At 44.9% G+C, this 16,760-nt stretch overlaps 2 pseudogenes; both read left to right on the top strand.

Annotated features, from left to right (window-relative positions):
* The window catches only part of LOC131508592 (transient receptor potential cation channel subfamily V member 5-like), a 28,733-nt pseudogene extending 20,597 nt beyond the window's left edge, over positions 1 to 8,136 (top strand).
* Positions 8,137 to 9,138: 1,002 nt separating this feature from the next.
* LOC131508591 (transient receptor potential cation channel subfamily V member 5-like) lies at positions 9,139 to 9,936 on the top strand (annotated as a pseudogene).
* The last annotated feature ends 6,824 nt before the right edge of the window (positions 9,937 to 16,760 follow it).

The following is a 16,760-nucleotide window of genomic DNA, read 5'->3' as shown; positions in this document are numbered from 1 at the left end:
CCCAGGTGTCTCACTTGGCAGATTTTAAAATGCTTGGCAAGGGTTTGTTTGTGTGGTGGTGGGATAGTGGAGGATGCACCTAGCTAGAGAGGAATCTGTTTTTCAGCCTTCGTTTCTGCCTGGGACTTTGTAGCGAATGCATTTTCTCACCAGCAAGATCAAAGGGATGGGACACCTGACATTGCTCATGGCATCTTGCTGGACAGCAGGGAGGAGAGGGAAATAAATCAAAGTATTTGTTCCCACAGCCATTTGCGTCTGAGAGGAGAGGATGACATAAATCTTCACTGGGAGCTAGGTCTTGAAATAGGGTGAGAAATTGCTGCAAAATGAATATTCAATCAGGAATGTCGGTGGCCTGGTTTTCTTAAGAGTTGAGTTAGTCTCTGATCTGATTATCTTTTAGGACAAACCCAGTAACCCCACTCTGAGTTTTGCAGTTCGTTCCCCCTTCCCATCCAATTTCTTCTCCAACTGACATCTACTGAAGGCTAACCCTGTACCAGGCACTGGGCTACATATCAAAGGACATGGGTTAAGAGACTCGAAGTCATGTCTGCCCTCAGGAGTGTCCACCCTAGTGGGAGAGATGAACACGGGGCAGATTCCTATACCAATAATAATTGCAATTGCATGAGATGTGAAGACACAAAAGGCTAGAAACTGATAAGGATGAGACTAGGTGGGAGGGCCCCACACCTATTCTGGGGGTTCAGGGACAGCCTGTCTGAGGAAGTGATGTTTGAACTGAGACCTGAAGGGTGAGCAGAAATCAGCCAGGCAAAGAGTGGGCGGTGGGGATGTGGGTGGGGAAGCTTAGCATTTTCGAGAAACAAGGAAATGGCCAGTGCGGCTGGAGCTCAGAACACAAAGGGAAGAGTGACGTGATATGGAGCCGGTAAGGGGGAAGGAGCCAGGGCTGGCCTACTTTCCTCTTGCTGTGCACGACTCCCGGTGAGTTTTGCTATGTCCAGTTCCTAGAGGGGAGAAGACAGGTCCGCCCTTCCTGTTATGGGGCCACAGGTCTGCGGGCCAGCAGAGTGCTCCCCTGGGTCTGGTGGAGGCCTCCTCCCTGTGCACCGTGGTGCCCAGCGGCTGTTCAGTGCCCCCATGGTGGGCCTGCATGGCTTTTTCGGAGGATCTCAACAGCCCCCAGGCACTGAGACCTGTAGTTTCAGGAGCCTTGGTTCAGTTACAAGGGTGATTTCCTCTTCTTGTGACGGATACTGCCTGCGATCTTGCGTCCCAGTACAAACCAAGTACCCGCTTCCTACCCGGGCTCCAGTATCTGGTTCCTTTTCTCTATATCATTCTTGATAGTGAGAATGGTACCTTTTACAGGGATTTCCCGGTCAGTTCATGCAAATAGGGTTGATCTGTGCCTGCTTAGCGCCAAGTACTCCCAGGGATAAAAGGGAACAGAACTAGATAATCTCGCTCTTGAGCAGCTCACAGGCCCCCCAGGCAGCATGCTAAGCACCTTACCTATGATCTCCTCTCACCCCCGAACAACCCCATGCGATAGGGCTATCATTAGTGCCCATTTCATAGATGAGGAAACTGAATCAAAGGGAGATCATATAACCGCCCCAAGGTCACACTTATCAGTGGAGGGGCTGGCATTTGAGTGTGCCTAATCTTAAGACACACATTTTTCTTTTTTCTGAGAGACAGAAAGCACACCTGTGCTAGTGGGAGAGGGGCAGAGAAAGAGGGAAAAAGAGAATCCCAAGCAGGCTCCATGTCGCCAGTGCAGAGCCCAACGCAGGGCTCGAACCCACAAACCATGAGATCAGGACCTGAGCCAGAATCAAGAGTCAGACGCTTAACTGGCTGAGCCACCCAGGTGTCCCCTAAAGCTCACATTCTTAGCAAATACCCTCTATTCTTACCACTCTGTCTCTGAATTTCTAAAGAAGTCCTTACACAATGTGATTCTTCAACAACAGGGGCCTTGTCCTGTGGGTGGAATCCTGCTCTACAGCCCCAAGTTTCTCTGTGGCTACAGCGAGCTCACTTTCCTGTTCTTACATGCCCCATCATGTCTTGCAGAGCCTGTCCCTGTCATCTGTTGGCCTAGTTTCTTCCTGTCACGATGTGTTTCCCCAGTCTTGTGTGCTCTTTGGAGCTGGAGTTTCACCAACTGCCTGAGGTTTAGACCATCACTCAAAAGGGCAGGTTTTTTCTTTTCTGGAGCTAATATCATTTCTTCTGCTGCTACCTCTTGGATTCCCAGCTGGGTGATAGCATCCTGCATTGCAGTAAAACCCCCAAAATGACTGAAAGACCAGAGGTTCTCCTAAGAGCTGTGACTTCAAGGAAGTCCTTCTCAAAGGGGGGCACCATCCTCAGGGGATGTTTCCTTGTGAAGGTGCTTTTGGTTTACATAAGGGGTGTAGGGGTGTGGGGGTGAAGATGGAGGGGTCCCATGTCCCGCTGGCTTTGGGAACCAGTGAGAGACAGGCCTGTGGCACAAAGAGTGGAAGTGTGTCCCTTCAGGATTTGAAACGTTCTGCTGGACATATACACAGGTGAGAACTTATTTTTCATTATGTTAACATAGATCCTCCCTATTTTTTCCATATAAACACAAATACCAGTATCTTTAAAATTTGCTTTATTTTTTAAAGTTTCTAAAATGTTTATTTATTTTTGAGAGATAGAGACAGACAGAGTATAAGTGGGGAAGGCCAGAGAGAGAGAGGGAGACACAGAATCCAAAGTAAGCTCCGGGGCGCTTGGGTGGCTCAGTCGGTTGAGCCTCCGACTTCGGCTCAGGTCATGACGTCACAGTCTGTGAGTTCCAGCCCCGCATAGGGCCCTGTGCTGACAGCTGGGAGCCTGGAGCCTGTTTCAGATTCTGTCTCCCTTTCTCTCTGCCCCTCCCCCACTCATGCTCTGTCTCTCTCTCTCTCTCTGTCAAAAATAAATAAACATTAAAAAATTTAAAAACAAACAAACAAACAAGCAAAGTAAGCTCCAGGCTCTGAGCTCTCAGCACAGAGCCCAACGTAGGACTCAAACTCACAAACCCTGAGATCATGACCTGGCCAAAGTTGGAGGCTCAACCGGATAAGCCACCCAGGTGGCCCCAGTATGGTTTTAATAGTCACCAAGCATTCTGAGGAATGCTACTACTGTATACATGAAAGCAACCTTCTATCACTTTACTAAGAGTTGTCCGCCATTTTGGAGAATGACGTCATTAACGGCAGTACCACACTCAGGACCTGAATCACTAGAGCCACACAACTGCATCAGTCCTTACTAATAGCTGTCTCATTTGTGGAAATTTTATGTATGTCAATTCAGCCCTTATTTGGAAATAGCACATATAAAGCAAAATGGCCAACTCTCTGTTGAGTATTGTCTCACTCTTCTGAAATGCACACGTATTCATTAAAAGTAGGTGCAAACATTTGACTTGTCACTGTCTTCTTGAATCATCCGAGCACTCTTATATTGAAATGCACATTGTACTTTAAATCATATCTTTTATTTCTTCCTTATATGACATTTAGAGCAATATACTGATTTTTAGAAATGTTTTGTGGGTAGAATTTCAGTTCAGGATAGCAAAGGCAATGTTACAGAAATATTTTTTTTAATTTTTTATTTGAGAGAAAGAGAGAGAGAGAGAGAGAGTTCTAGTGGGGGGAAAGGGCACAGGGACAGAGAAAGAATCTTAAGCCCCAATTTGGGGCTTGATCTCACTACCTGAGCTGAAAGCAGAAGCCAGACGTTTAATCAACTGAGCCATCCAGGCATCCCCCAGAAACATTTGTTTTAATAAAAAGGGGTTGTGATAGAACTAAAAACTCCAGTTTTCAGGAAATGGAATGAGGGTTTTTTGTTTGTTTGGCTGAGTTGTGTGTGTGTGTGTGTGTGTGTGTGTATGCATGTTTTTGGTGCCAGAATTTATACACCAGATAAATGATAGTCCTGTTCAAACCTTTTTGGGAACTAAGGACTTATTTTATTGGCTACGTTTTCTCCAAAGACTTTGGGTATTCTTCTCTTGGAATTATTTTCAGAGGCAAGGCAGGATTTTCTTTTTCCTCCCCTCCTTGAGAATTTTCTAGGGTTTTGCTTGTTGAAAAAGGTTTTGTTTTTTGAAAAGATCCAACAGGTTGTCAGACTAAATTTTTGAGGTCAAGGTCAGTGATCAAACCGGGTGATGAGATTTTCGGTCACGGACCGTGAGGCTTGGGGCAGAGATTGTGTTTTATCCATCTTTGCCTCTCCACAGCACTTAGTACATGGCTCCCAGTAGATGCTCAGTATTGGGTTGAGCTGAATTTTGTCAAGTACGTGATGTGAGCTTGAGGTAAGAGGATTGAATCAATGCATGTGCATAGTACTGAATTTAAATTATATATAAGTGTGTTGTACAACAAAGCAAAACCTCCTCTGGATATCAGTGAAAACATTTAAAAATGGCATGTATCCTTTGGATAAATTAGTGCTATTGTTAGTCATAGGGTAGTTCTATTTTTAATTTTTTGAGGAACTTCCACATTGTTTTCCAGAGTGGCTGCACCAGTTTGCATTCCCACCAACAGTGCAAGAAGGTTTCCCTTTCCCCGAAGCCAAGAGCACACTGTGTGCACTGTATGTTAGCTAACTTGCCAATAAATTATATTAAAAAAAAAAGAAAAGATGGTGTGGCACGAGCACAGTCCAATAAAAGTGAAGGCTGGCTGTGACCAGTGCCCACACTGGTACGTTCCAGTTGAAAATTAGCCTTGCTCCTCCCTCTCACTCGGTTTGGGAATTTCTCTTCCCTGAGGCAACTGTTAGAGGAGTAATAGTGGGTTTTGAACGTTCCCCTCTCCTTATAGCGAACACTGTTAACAATTTAGTGATTCTCCTTCCAGACTTAAAATACATCCATATAAGGTGTATGTGTGTGTGAAGTGGGTATGTTCATGGAGAGTCAGAAATATTTTTATGAATGCCTTCAATTCAGAGGAAAGAGATTAAGGGCGTCTGGGTGGCTCCGTAGGTTAAGGATCCGACTCTTGATTTCAGCTCAGGTTGTGATCTCATGGTTCGTGAGTGCGAGCCCCATGTCTGTGCTGATTGCAAGGAGCCTACTTGGGATTATCTTTCCCTCTCTCTTTGCCCCTCTCCCACTAGTTTGTGTGCTCTCTCTCTCTCAAAATAAATAAACTTTAAAATTTTTTAATAAAAAAGGGATTAAATTGACACTGTTCTAAAATGTGTTCTTTTCCGCTTATTGTATCACAGCCCATTTAAAAAATTTTTAAGTTTATTTATTTTGAGAGAGAGACAGAGCAAACAGGGGAGGGGCAGAGAGAGAGGCAGAGAGAGAGAATCCCAAGCAGGCTGCCAGGGTGGAGCCCGATGTGGGGCTCAAACCCACGAACTGTATCACAGCCCATTTAGAACAATGTTGTGATCAAGTGTTTGAGTAGCTTGGCTCTGAAAAAAAATCTAGAGCAAGAGTGCCAAAGGGGTTTTGAAGATAGGAAGACATGAGGGCAATTTTAAAGGAAAATAATATGCTTTCATATAGATGAGTTCTTATGGATGCATTTTTCCTTCTCTTTTGAAATGCACTGGAACTCTGGAGTTGGTTTGATTTGAGTTCAAATTCCAGTGGGGAAGAAGAGCTTAGAGTCTAGTGTGGGAGACCAACACCAAGCCAAGGAACAAGTAAGGAAACAGCATCTGTATCATTTAAAATTGGGGTGCATGATCTTCTTCTTCTTCTTCTTCTTCTTCTTCTTCTTCTTCTCTTAAGTAAGCTTCACATCCACTGCAGGGCTTGAAATCACAAGCCTGATATCAAGACCCGAGCCAAGATCAAGAGTTGGACCCCCAACTGACTGAGCCATGCAGGTACCCCTGGGGTGCATGTTCTGGAGGATAGAAATAGTGTGATGGTTTAAAGACTGGAACAAGAAGGCCACTTTAGATAGAGTCATCAGGGAAGGTCTCTCTGTGGTGAGGACCCCTGAATCAAGACCAGAGATCATGCAAAGGTCCTGAGGTAGGAATGGGCTTAGGGTACTTGAGGAGCCACACGAGGAACAACAGATAAGTGACCAACCAGGAGAGTCCTAAGAGGTGAGATCGTACAAGCAAGCAGGGGCCAGACCTTGTAGGGTCTTCTTGTAGGCCTACAAGAACTGTAGGAGTCGGTTTTATTCTAAACAGAGTGACTTGTTCTGATTTGGTTTTAGAGAAGGACAAAGGTCAAAGCACAGAGACCACTTAAAAGCCATTGCGGCTACCCAGGCCAAAGAAGACGACAGCTTAGATGAGGGAGGTGCTGTGGAAATGGGGAGAAGTAAGTAGGTTTGAGATTCCTTTCTGAGGTAGAACCACTAGGCTTTGCAGATGGAGTGATGTGGTGTGCATGTGCTCATGCACGTGTGTGTGTGTGTGTGTGTGTGTGTGAGAGAGAGAGAGAGAGAGAGAGAGAGAGAGAGAGAGAGAGAGAGAGAGAGAGAAAGGGATCACTAAAGGACCAATGCCTAGGGTTTGGGCCTCAATAACCATGTGAATGATGGTGTTATTTATAGAAATAGGGAAGACGGGCAAAGAACATGTTTGGGAGGCAGAGGGGTCAGGGAAGTGAGAATCCTGTTTTGGTCACATTCATTTTGAAATGCCTCTTTGGTGTTCAAGTGTGATATCAAGCAGACAGATAGATAAATACAGTTTCAGGGATGGGTCTGTCCACAAATGGATATATTTAAAGCCAAGGGAACTGACATTGGAAAGTGGCTGGCTGTATTTTCCAGTTTGTAAACATCTTTACTGCAGTTTCTGAGTGATAAGAAGAACATAAAGAGAGCAGGGAGGGGAGAGAGAGTAAGATAAAGAGTGCACAATGCCAATGGTATCTCTTGGCTATGTTTTGCAACAAAACAAGTGTTTGGTCACACACACACACGTACACACACACAAACACACACACACACCCCACAGCCACAAACTACAAGCTGCATACACAAGTCACGTGAAAGATATACTCACACTCAGTCCCAACCCCAGACCCTGCCTCCTCCTCAGCTGCTGCTGAGTCCTAGACCCGTTACTTGTACCGAACTTTCGTAACCTGCCAGTGCCTGAAAGGAGAAGGCATGGGGGCCCCTTCTGCCAAAGGCAGAAGGCAGTTCTGGATCCAACCCCAGACTTCTGGCCTCCTGGCTGGTCAGGGAGCAGGGCTGGGATCAGCATCTGGACAAAGCCTGTATGCTGCAACAAAAGAGGGTTCAAGAGTCTCCACTGCTTCAGGCAGCCAAGGAAAATCACCTGTGTTTCCCGAAGAAACTTTCACTGGGATGAACCTGTGACTTTGGATGAAGAGGAGGCCTGGGGGAGATGGTGCTGCCTATAGCAGCCCTCTGCGGCAATGCCACGGTGCTGGCAGAGACTGCCCGGAGATGGTCACAGAGCTCCCCATGTGTGAGCCATCTGTAGGTTGGACTGCTCTGCACATAACCATCGTGAACCAGAACATGAACTTGGTGTGAGCCTTGCCTGCCCATGGGACTGGCATCTCTGTAAGAGCTACAGGCACAGCTTTCCACCAGGGCCCCTGCAAACCTCATCTACTTTGAGAGTATCTTCTGTCTTTTGTGAGGTTGCTCATCGAGCCCGGAGCCAGCATACAGGCCCAGGACTCCCTGGGAAACATCATCTTGCACATTCTCATCCTCCAGCCCAACAAAATCTTTGCCTGCCAGATACATAACCTGCTCCTGTCCTATGATGGGAGCTGGGACCTCCTGCAGTCCTTGGACCTCATGCCCACTCACGGGGGTCTCACCCCCTTCAAGCCAGCAAGAGTGGAGGGCCACATTGTGATGTTCTAGCACCTGATGTAGAAGTAAAAGCGTATCCAGTGGACATATGAGCTGCTGACCTCCACTCTCTATGATCTCACAGAGACCAACTCCTGGGGAGAGGACACATCCTTTCTAGAGCTCATGGTCTCCCCCAAGAAGCAGGTGACTCACCAGATCCTAGAACGGACCCCAGTGAAGCAACTAGAGAGCTTCAAGTGGAAGAAATATGGTCAGTGGTTGTTTTATGTTCTGGGTGCCTTGTACCTGCTCTATATGATCCGCTATGTCTACTGCCCCCTCAAGTTCTGAATTGGCAACTGCACAGATTCCTGAGATAACAACATTTTCCAACAGAGACCACTCCAGGAGGCCTATGTGACTCACCAGGACAAAATCTGGCTCATGGGGGAGTTGGTGACCAATAACAAGGTTGTCATCAACCTGCTCCCAGAGACCCTGAGTGTCTTCAGGGTTGGTGCCTATTGCTATTTTAGACAGACTGTCCTCTGGGGGCCATTCCATGTCCTTATCATCACTGATGCCTACATAGTACCAGTGAACATGGGGATGCAGCTGTCCCACATGGATGGGGAGGTGGCGGCACCCATGTCCGTCACCCTGATGCTGGGCTTGTGTGGTGTTACGTACTTCACTTGAGCATTCCATCTGGAATCCTCTGTGCTTTCAATATCATGATCCAGAAGATGATTTTTGTTTTTGTTTTTATTTTTTTTAATGTTCGTTTATTTTTGACAGAGAGAGAGAGAGAGAGAGAGAGAGAGAGAGAACATGAGTGGGGTAGGTGCAGAGAAAGAAGGGGACAGAGGATCCGAAGCAGGCTCCATGCTGACAGCAGAAAGCCTGAAACAGGGCTCGAACTCATGAACTGTAAGACCATGATCGGAGCCAAAGTTGGATGCTTAACTGACTGAGCCACCCAGGCACTCATTTTATTTATTTATTTATTTACTCATTCATTCATTCATTTATATTATTTATTTAATTAAAAACAACAGAAGTGACTCAAACATTCTTCTCAAGCATATCATTTTTCTTTTTTAAATGTTCATTTACTTATTTCTAGAGAGAAAGAGAGAGAGTGCACAGGGGAGGGGTAGAGAGAGACAGAGAGAGAATCCCAAGCAGGCTCTGCGCTTTCAGTGCAGAGCCCAACAGGGGGCTCAAATCCCACCAACTGTGAGATCATGACCTGAGTTGAAATCAAGAGTTGGATACTCATCCGACTGAGCCACTCAGGCAACCCTTTATTTTTTTTTTTTTTAAGTAATCTCTAACTCAGTGTGGGGGTCAAACTCATAACCTGGAGATCAAGAGTCACATGCTCTACAGACTGAGCCACCCAGGTGCCCCTGGCTGATGATTTTTGAAGACCTAATGCCTTTCTGTCAGCTGATGGGTTAGTTTTTTCTGGGATTTGCCTCCGCATTCTATGTCATTTTCCAGACAGAGGACCTAACAAGTCTGGGGGGCAATTCCACGACTATCCCATGGCACTCTTCAGCACTTTTCAACTTTTCCTCACCATCATTGATGGGCCTTCCAACTATGAAGTGAGCTTGCCCTTTGTGTTTGGCATGGACTACTTTGCCTTTGCCATCATCGCCACACTGCTTATGCTCCACCTGTTCATCACCATGAAGGATGACACACTGACAGGTGGCCCATAAGTGGGACAAGCTTTGGAGGGCTCAGGTCTGGTCACCATGGTGATTCTGGAAAGTAAGCTCCCCCACTTCCTGTGGCCTCGCTCTGGGATCTGTGGAGACAGATATGAGCTGGGGAACCACTTGGTTCCTACAAGTCTAGGACCACCGTGATCAAAATCCTTTGCAGGTGCTTTGCTATGTGGAAACTTTCAAGAACTCAGACAAGGAGGATGGACAAGAACAACTTTCTGAGAGACAGCCCTCTGTTTTTTGTGATAGAAAGTGGGACCCTAGGTGGAACCTCTCTGGCCACCCATTCCCCCCATGTCCTACACTACACCTCACAGGAGCTGCATCACCAGCTTTGTGGCAACACCCCAGAACACATGAATTTTGGACTGGATCTTGGCAAAGGGAATGGAGAGGAAAATATCACAAACAGGTAGGCCTGAGTGGGGAGCAGTTAACTCTCATGCCTATTAATCATGGGAGGGGGTAGACAGAATAATTCTTAAAGGCCGTGTCTCACTTCACAGCAGCATTTCTGGAGATGGGCAATGGACATCTGTTGTCCCACATATTTTCTGAGCTCCTGGAAGGCCCACATCTTGGGAAAAGAAGGTATCTTTGCAAGTGAAGTTGCACTTGGCCATCAAAGACATGATGTAAGGATGCTAGACTAATGTCTGGATCATCTTTCTTTGTGCGTAACGTGGGAAAAGCCAGGCATGGCACTGAGGTTGTGGCCCTTCCCTTTTTTTCTGTACCGTGCAGGATTCTCCCTACCTAGCAACCAAACCCCAACTAGAAAACTGCAAGAAGAAAGATTTTTATCCTATTTACTACTTATTTATCCTATTTATTATTTATTTTATTATTTTTTTAAGTTTATTTACCTATTTTGAGAGAGTGGGGAGGGACAGAGAGAGAATCCCAAGCAAGCTCCCCACTGAGAGGATGGAGACCATGTCTCAGGAACCCGTGAGATCATGACCTGAGCTGAAACCAAGAGTCAGACACTTAACCAACTGAGCCACGCAGGTGCCCTATCCTTGTTTTATTTTTTATAATTATTTTTTAAATGTTTATTTTTCAGAGATGGACAGAGAGCATGAGAGGGGGAGGGGCAGAGAGAGAAGGAGACACAGAATCCACAGCAGGCTCCAGGCTCTCAGCTGTCAGCACCGAGCCCGACGTGGGGCTTGAACCCACGAACTGTGAGACCATAACTGAGCTGAAGTCGGCCGCTTATCTGACTGAGCCACCCAGGCACCCCCAACTTGTTGTAATTTTTAAAAAATTGTATTGTGAAAGATACGCATAACATAAAATTTACTATTTTAACCGTTTCTAGGTATACAACTCAGTGGCATTAAGTCCATTCACACAGTTGCATAACCAACACTACTATTCATCTACAAGACTTTTTCATCTTCCCAAATTGAAACTGTTGTACCCATTAAACATTAACTCTTCTCTATCCTTTCCCTATAGTACCTGATAACTGACATTCTGTTTTCTGTCTATTCATTTGACTGCTCTGGGTACCTCCTGTAAGTCCAGTCATGTAATATTAATCCTATTTTTCCGGGTTTATTTCACTTAGCATGTTTTCAAGATTTATCCACATATAGCATGTATCAGACTTCGATCCCTTTTAAAGGCCAAAAAATATTTCACAGTATGGATGTATCACATTTTGTTTATCTGTTCATCCATCGATTGACATTTGGGTTGTTTCGACCTTTTGGCTATTGTGAGTAATATGGCTATGGACATTGGTGTGCAGTTAGCTCTCCAACTCCCTGCTTTCAATTCCTTTGGGTACATCCCTACACCTGGAATTGCTGTATCTTATGGCAATTCCTGTTTAATTTCTTGAGGAACTGCCACACTGTTTTCCACAGCGGCTGTGTTATTTTACATTTCTTTGAACAATGTGCAAGGATTCCAATTTCTTCACTTCCTCACCAACACTTGTTACTTTCTGCTAACAAGCAGAAGTATTTCCTTCCCTTCCTTCCTCTTTTTCTTTTTTTCCTTCCTCCTTTCCTTTCCTTTCCTCTCCTCCCCCCTTCCCTCCCCTCCCCTCTCCTCCTCTCCTCTCCTCTCCTCTTCTCTCCACTCTCCTCTCCTCCCTTCCATCTTCCTTTTTTCTATAGCCATTCTAATGACTATGAAGTGGTATCTCATTGTGGTTTTGATTTGCATTTCCCCAAAGATTAATGACATTGAATATTTTTTTCATAAGCTTATTGGCAATTTATATATCTGTCTTTGGTGAAATATCTATTCAAGTCCTTTATCCAAACAAACAAGTTTTTGGCTTTTGCAAACACCTTTTTTAGCAGGGCCTTGAGATGGTGCACGTTATGAGACATGGGACACACACACCATCTGCTGGCCATTTCTTAGCATTTCCCAACACACCCTTTAGGGCAGAAAAAAGTTTTTAGTTCATGGGATTACCAAAGAAATCGGGGTCAGTGTTGCTGCCCCTGGGTCGCTGATCGTTCCCCTACTGCGAAGGAAGATCACAGATGGCATGGGTGTTTGCAATAGTGGGAAGAACCTGGACTTGGAGCAGAGAGGACTAGATTGGAATCTTGTCTTTGCTTAAGCAAATATCAAGTCTCTTTGCCTGTAGATCCTAGAGGAGTGTGTCCAGTAAAACTTTCTGTGATGATGAAAATGTTCTATATCTGTGCCATGCCATGTGGTAGCCACTAGCCACATATGGCTGTTGAGCACTTAAAATGTGGCTGTTGTAAATAAAGAACTGACTTTTAAAACTTCAATAGCCATCCGTGGCTAGTGACTACCATATTGGACAATGCAGTTTTTTTTTTTAATATTTATTTATTTTTGAGAGAAAGAGAGAGACAGAGCACAAGCAGGGGAAGGGCAGAGAGAGAGACACACACACACAGAATCCAAAGCCGGATCCAGGCTCTGAGCTATCAGCACTGAACCGGACGGGGGGCTCAAACCCGTGAACTGCGAGATCATGACCTGAGCCAAAGTTGGACGCTTAACCTACTGAGCCACCAAGGCACACCTGGACAATGCAGTTCTAAAGACTCAGTTTCCTCATCTATACAATGAGGATGACAACAGCTACCTGTGAGGTTTTATGCAAAAGCAAAAGGAGATCATTTGGGACAATATCTAGCACAGTGTGTGGCTTATGACATGCAGTTATAATGTTTGTTTGGATATACACCCAATGGAATCAGTAGAACATTCTACCAGCACCCCTCCACCCATTGCTAAAATTTTCATTTATCTCCTGCTGTGAATTCAAAAGGAAAAACAGGGAATATTCATTAGTACCACAGGTCTGTCTCTCTTAAAAAACATTCTGTTTGAAATGAATCAGCCAGTGTGGTGTTATGTATTTCCCCCCCTTTTTCTGAGACGGGAGACTGTATCAGCTTATGGTAAGAAAGCCATCCCAGTCAATGAATAATCAAAGGCAAAGCCAAGCAGATGATAAATCTTGGCCTCCATGCTGTGAAGCCACCCACTAAGCAACGTTGAATAAATCTGTTCAGGCTTAGCATATTTTTCAGGGTAATTGGTTGCAGTTTTCTCAGACTCTTTGATTTTTAACCTTATCTTGGGCCTATTCCAAGCTAATGAAACAGAGAATGAAGTAAGTTCTGATTTTGGTTTAAGTTTCAGGGAGAGAACCAAAGCATTAGCCTTGACAATGCTGGGAGCAAAGAAGATGTTTGTTGATGCTCCTCTACCCTGACTGTGGGCAACATCTGGGCTTCTGGTTTTTTTCCCGGATGATTCCCTTCTCCTTGGGGAGGGCTACAGGTGACTTACAGAGAACATCACAAAATACCATGTAATTAAGCTGATTATAGCTCTGTTGATGCAGGATGTTAGCAATTTAAATCTTGCGGTTAGGAGGCTGTGAGGATAAGCAACAAGTATTCTCTAGAAATGGTAAATTGTGTAGGCTTAGGGTCAGGAGATCTACATTCAAGTTCCAGCTTCTCCCCTGGCCCACTCTGTGACCTTGAGCAAGTACTTAAGATCTCTGAGCCCCTGTCTTCTTGTCAGTAAACTGGATGTAATACTACCCACTTCAACAGGTGTTTGTGAGGGGAAATAAGAGAATGCCTGTAAAGTACCTGTACAGTACCTGGTATGTCGTAAGGACTCAAAAAATGCTGGCTAGTGTTTTGTCACCTCTTGTTTGGAATATAGCTATGCTTCTAAGAGAGAAAATCCATAACATAGCCTTTTTGTGTCCCCCACTGTTATGGACTGCACTGTGACATACTCCCCTCCTCCCAAATTTGTATATTGAAATCCTAATCCCCCAGCACCTCAGCATGTGACTGTGTTTGGAAATGGGGTCTTTAAGGAGGTAATTAAGGCAAAATGAGATCAATTGAGTGGACCCTTATCTAGCATAACTGGTGTCCTTCTAAGATGAGGAAATTTGGACACGCATCTGCACAGAGAACCATGTGAAGGCAGAGGAAGAAGACAGCCATTTGCAAACCAAGGAAACAGTCCTCAGAAGAAACTCACCCTCCTGACACTGGTTTCAGACTTCTAGCCTGCAGAACTGTGAGAGGATACACATCTGTTGTTGAAGCCACCTGCTCTGTGATACTTGGTTATGGCAACTCTATCAGCCCAATACGCCCATTTTGCTTTGTGCCCCTTGTTGGTCTTCTCAGCAAATACTTTGATGCCTACTGTGTTCCAGGCTCTGAGGTCACAAAGAACAAGGTCCCTACACTCCTGGGGCATGTATTCTAGTGTAATGTGCAAATAAGATAATCCCTATCAATAGTGCAAAAGCCCCAAAGTAGCCCTGAGCTTGGAGCATTGAGAGACTAGAATGAAGGCCTGTATGGATGGAGCGGGTTGGTGAGAGAGAAAAGACGTGAGATAAAGTGGGGATACAAAACAGAGTGGATCCAGTCCATCAGCTACAAGTTTCTATGTGAGATTGATTTATGGAAAGCCAGCCTAGAACTCAGTCCCTATGACCTCTTGGCCACCACTGTCCTTATAAACACCATCATGATTCTTGTTGAGTGGATTCATGATTGTGGCAGGCTCTGATGCACCAATCTTCCTTCAGGGAAGAAGGATTACTCCCTCAGGAGCTGGCAATGATGCTCAAAGACAGCCTTCTGTCGTCAGCCCACACTGGGGATCGCATTAACTAAGGAAAACAGCCTTGCCTTGTCATGCTTACTTCCTAGGTCATGCCTCCCTTGGGAGTTGCTGTAACTCGAGACAATTCAGAAGGACTTCAGAGCCCATGAGATTGGCTGAGACCTTTGTTGAGTCTGCCTTGCCTGTCAGTTCTCCCTCTGTCCACTCCTACTTCTGTGGTTTCCTTTCCAAGAGCACTACCTGATTAACATCTTGCTGCTAATCTCTATCTCAGAATCTGCCCCATTGACAGCCCCACCTATGATAGTGTCCCTACTGAACATCAAACATGGATGAACCAGCAAATATAGAAGATCTTCAAGGCTTCCAAATTGGAGGAAGGGTGTGCATCAGGCAACCGTGAAGCAATGAGACATGGAATCCGTTTTTGGAGGAGACCGTGACCCCACTTGGACAGTCCCCTTTGAGTGGTCCCTTAGGCATGGGCTACCACCCTGCATCTGTAGTTCCTGGTGACTGGACCAGTGACAAGCGCCTGACTGAAAGGCAGTCCTTTATAGGTCAGCCAGTGGCCCGAGAAGATGGTGTTTTGCAAGTGCTCTCACAGATGGCGTCTGTCTGCCTCTCCAGACTCTTCTCGCAATGTGCTCTTCTCCACCTTCCCTTTCCAGTCATGCTGGCTTCCTGAAGCTTCTCCCTCCCTAAGACACTTCACATACTATTTCTTCTCTGAAGCAAGCCACATTCCTACACCATCACCCCCAACCCCTGTCAGCAAGTGACTACTTGTCCTTTTCTCTCCTGAAAGTCACTTCACTAAGGAACCAATCCCTTGCAACTCTCTGACTTGATGCTCTTTGTAGCTTCCTTCATGACACTGATGCCAGTATTGTCACCTGGCAATATGGTTACGTTGTGGTAACCAACTTTACAATATGGTTATAGTAAACTTCTATTGTTTGATTAATGTCTGCGTGCCGCACCAGGCTGTCAGCAACGTGCGAGTAGGCTCCAGTTCTGTTTTGCTCACCTCTGTATTCTAAGTTCTTAGCATGATGCTTGGAGCACAGGGAGTACCCAGTAGTATTTGTTGAGTAACTACCATGGATCTTACTGAATGGCGGCTGAATGAGCCAAATCAGTCCTGTTTCTTTAGAAGTTTATGTTAGAAAAATGCATATAGAGTCAGAGTTGGTAAGGATTAGGCTGGAGCAGCAGTTCTCAAAGTATGGTCCTGGGACCCCTGGAGGTCCCTGAAACTCCTTCAGAAGGGCCACAAAATCAAAACTATTTTCCTCTTATTCTAAGATATTATTTTTCCTTCTGTCACTCCCATTCTCTCATGAGTGTACAGAATATGAGAAGTCCAGGGCACTTGGGTGGCTCAGTTGGTTAAGTGTCAGAACCTTGATCTCAGCTCAGGTCTTGATCTCAGGGTTGTGAGCTCAAGCCCGACGTTGGGTTCCATGCTGGACATAGAGCCTACTTAAAAAAAAAAATAAGAAAAGTTCATTTTGTAGTTTCAGATTCCACATTGTTAACTAATCTTTAAGAAAGTACCCCTTGTCAAGTTTTGGAGTGATAGCAAAAAAGAGTATTCACAACTCCCTGAAAAGTTTATTAAAATATCCCTCTCTTTTCCAATGATACATATCTCTGTGAGCTGGGTCTTCTTTAAGCAATTTAACCAAAACAACATATGGCAATACATTAATGTAGAAGCATGTATGAGAATTCAGGTATATCCTAATAAGCCAGACATGGTAAGGGAATCGAAAAAATGTAAAACGGAGCCATACTCCTCACTAAAGATATTGTTTTGAAAAACATAGTTATTTTTCATAAAACATCATTTCTATTAACATGTCATGGGTTTGTTATTAGTTTTATGAAGTAGCAATTTTTAAAATTTTCCAATTTTCATTCCCAGGCTGATAAATATCAATACAAATAATTCACATAAGTATAAGCTCTTTGGGGTCATTAATAAATTTCAGAAGTGCAAAGGGGTCTTGAGACCCAAAAATTTGAGACTTGCTGGGGTCAAGTATTCCTCAGAATTCTTTTGGATGCCAGAGAGATATGCAACTCAAGCAGCCACAAGCCAATACCTGTGTTT

Source organism: Neofelis nebulosa, chromosome 4 (genome assembly GCF_028018385.1).
Source record: "Neofelis nebulosa isolate mNeoNeb1 chromosome 4, mNeoNeb1.pri, whole genome shotgun sequence".
Lineage (NCBI taxonomy): Eukaryota > Metazoa > Chordata > Mammalia > Carnivora > Felidae > Neofelis > Neofelis nebulosa.
This window is presented reverse-complemented; position numbering and strand designations above follow the sequence as displayed.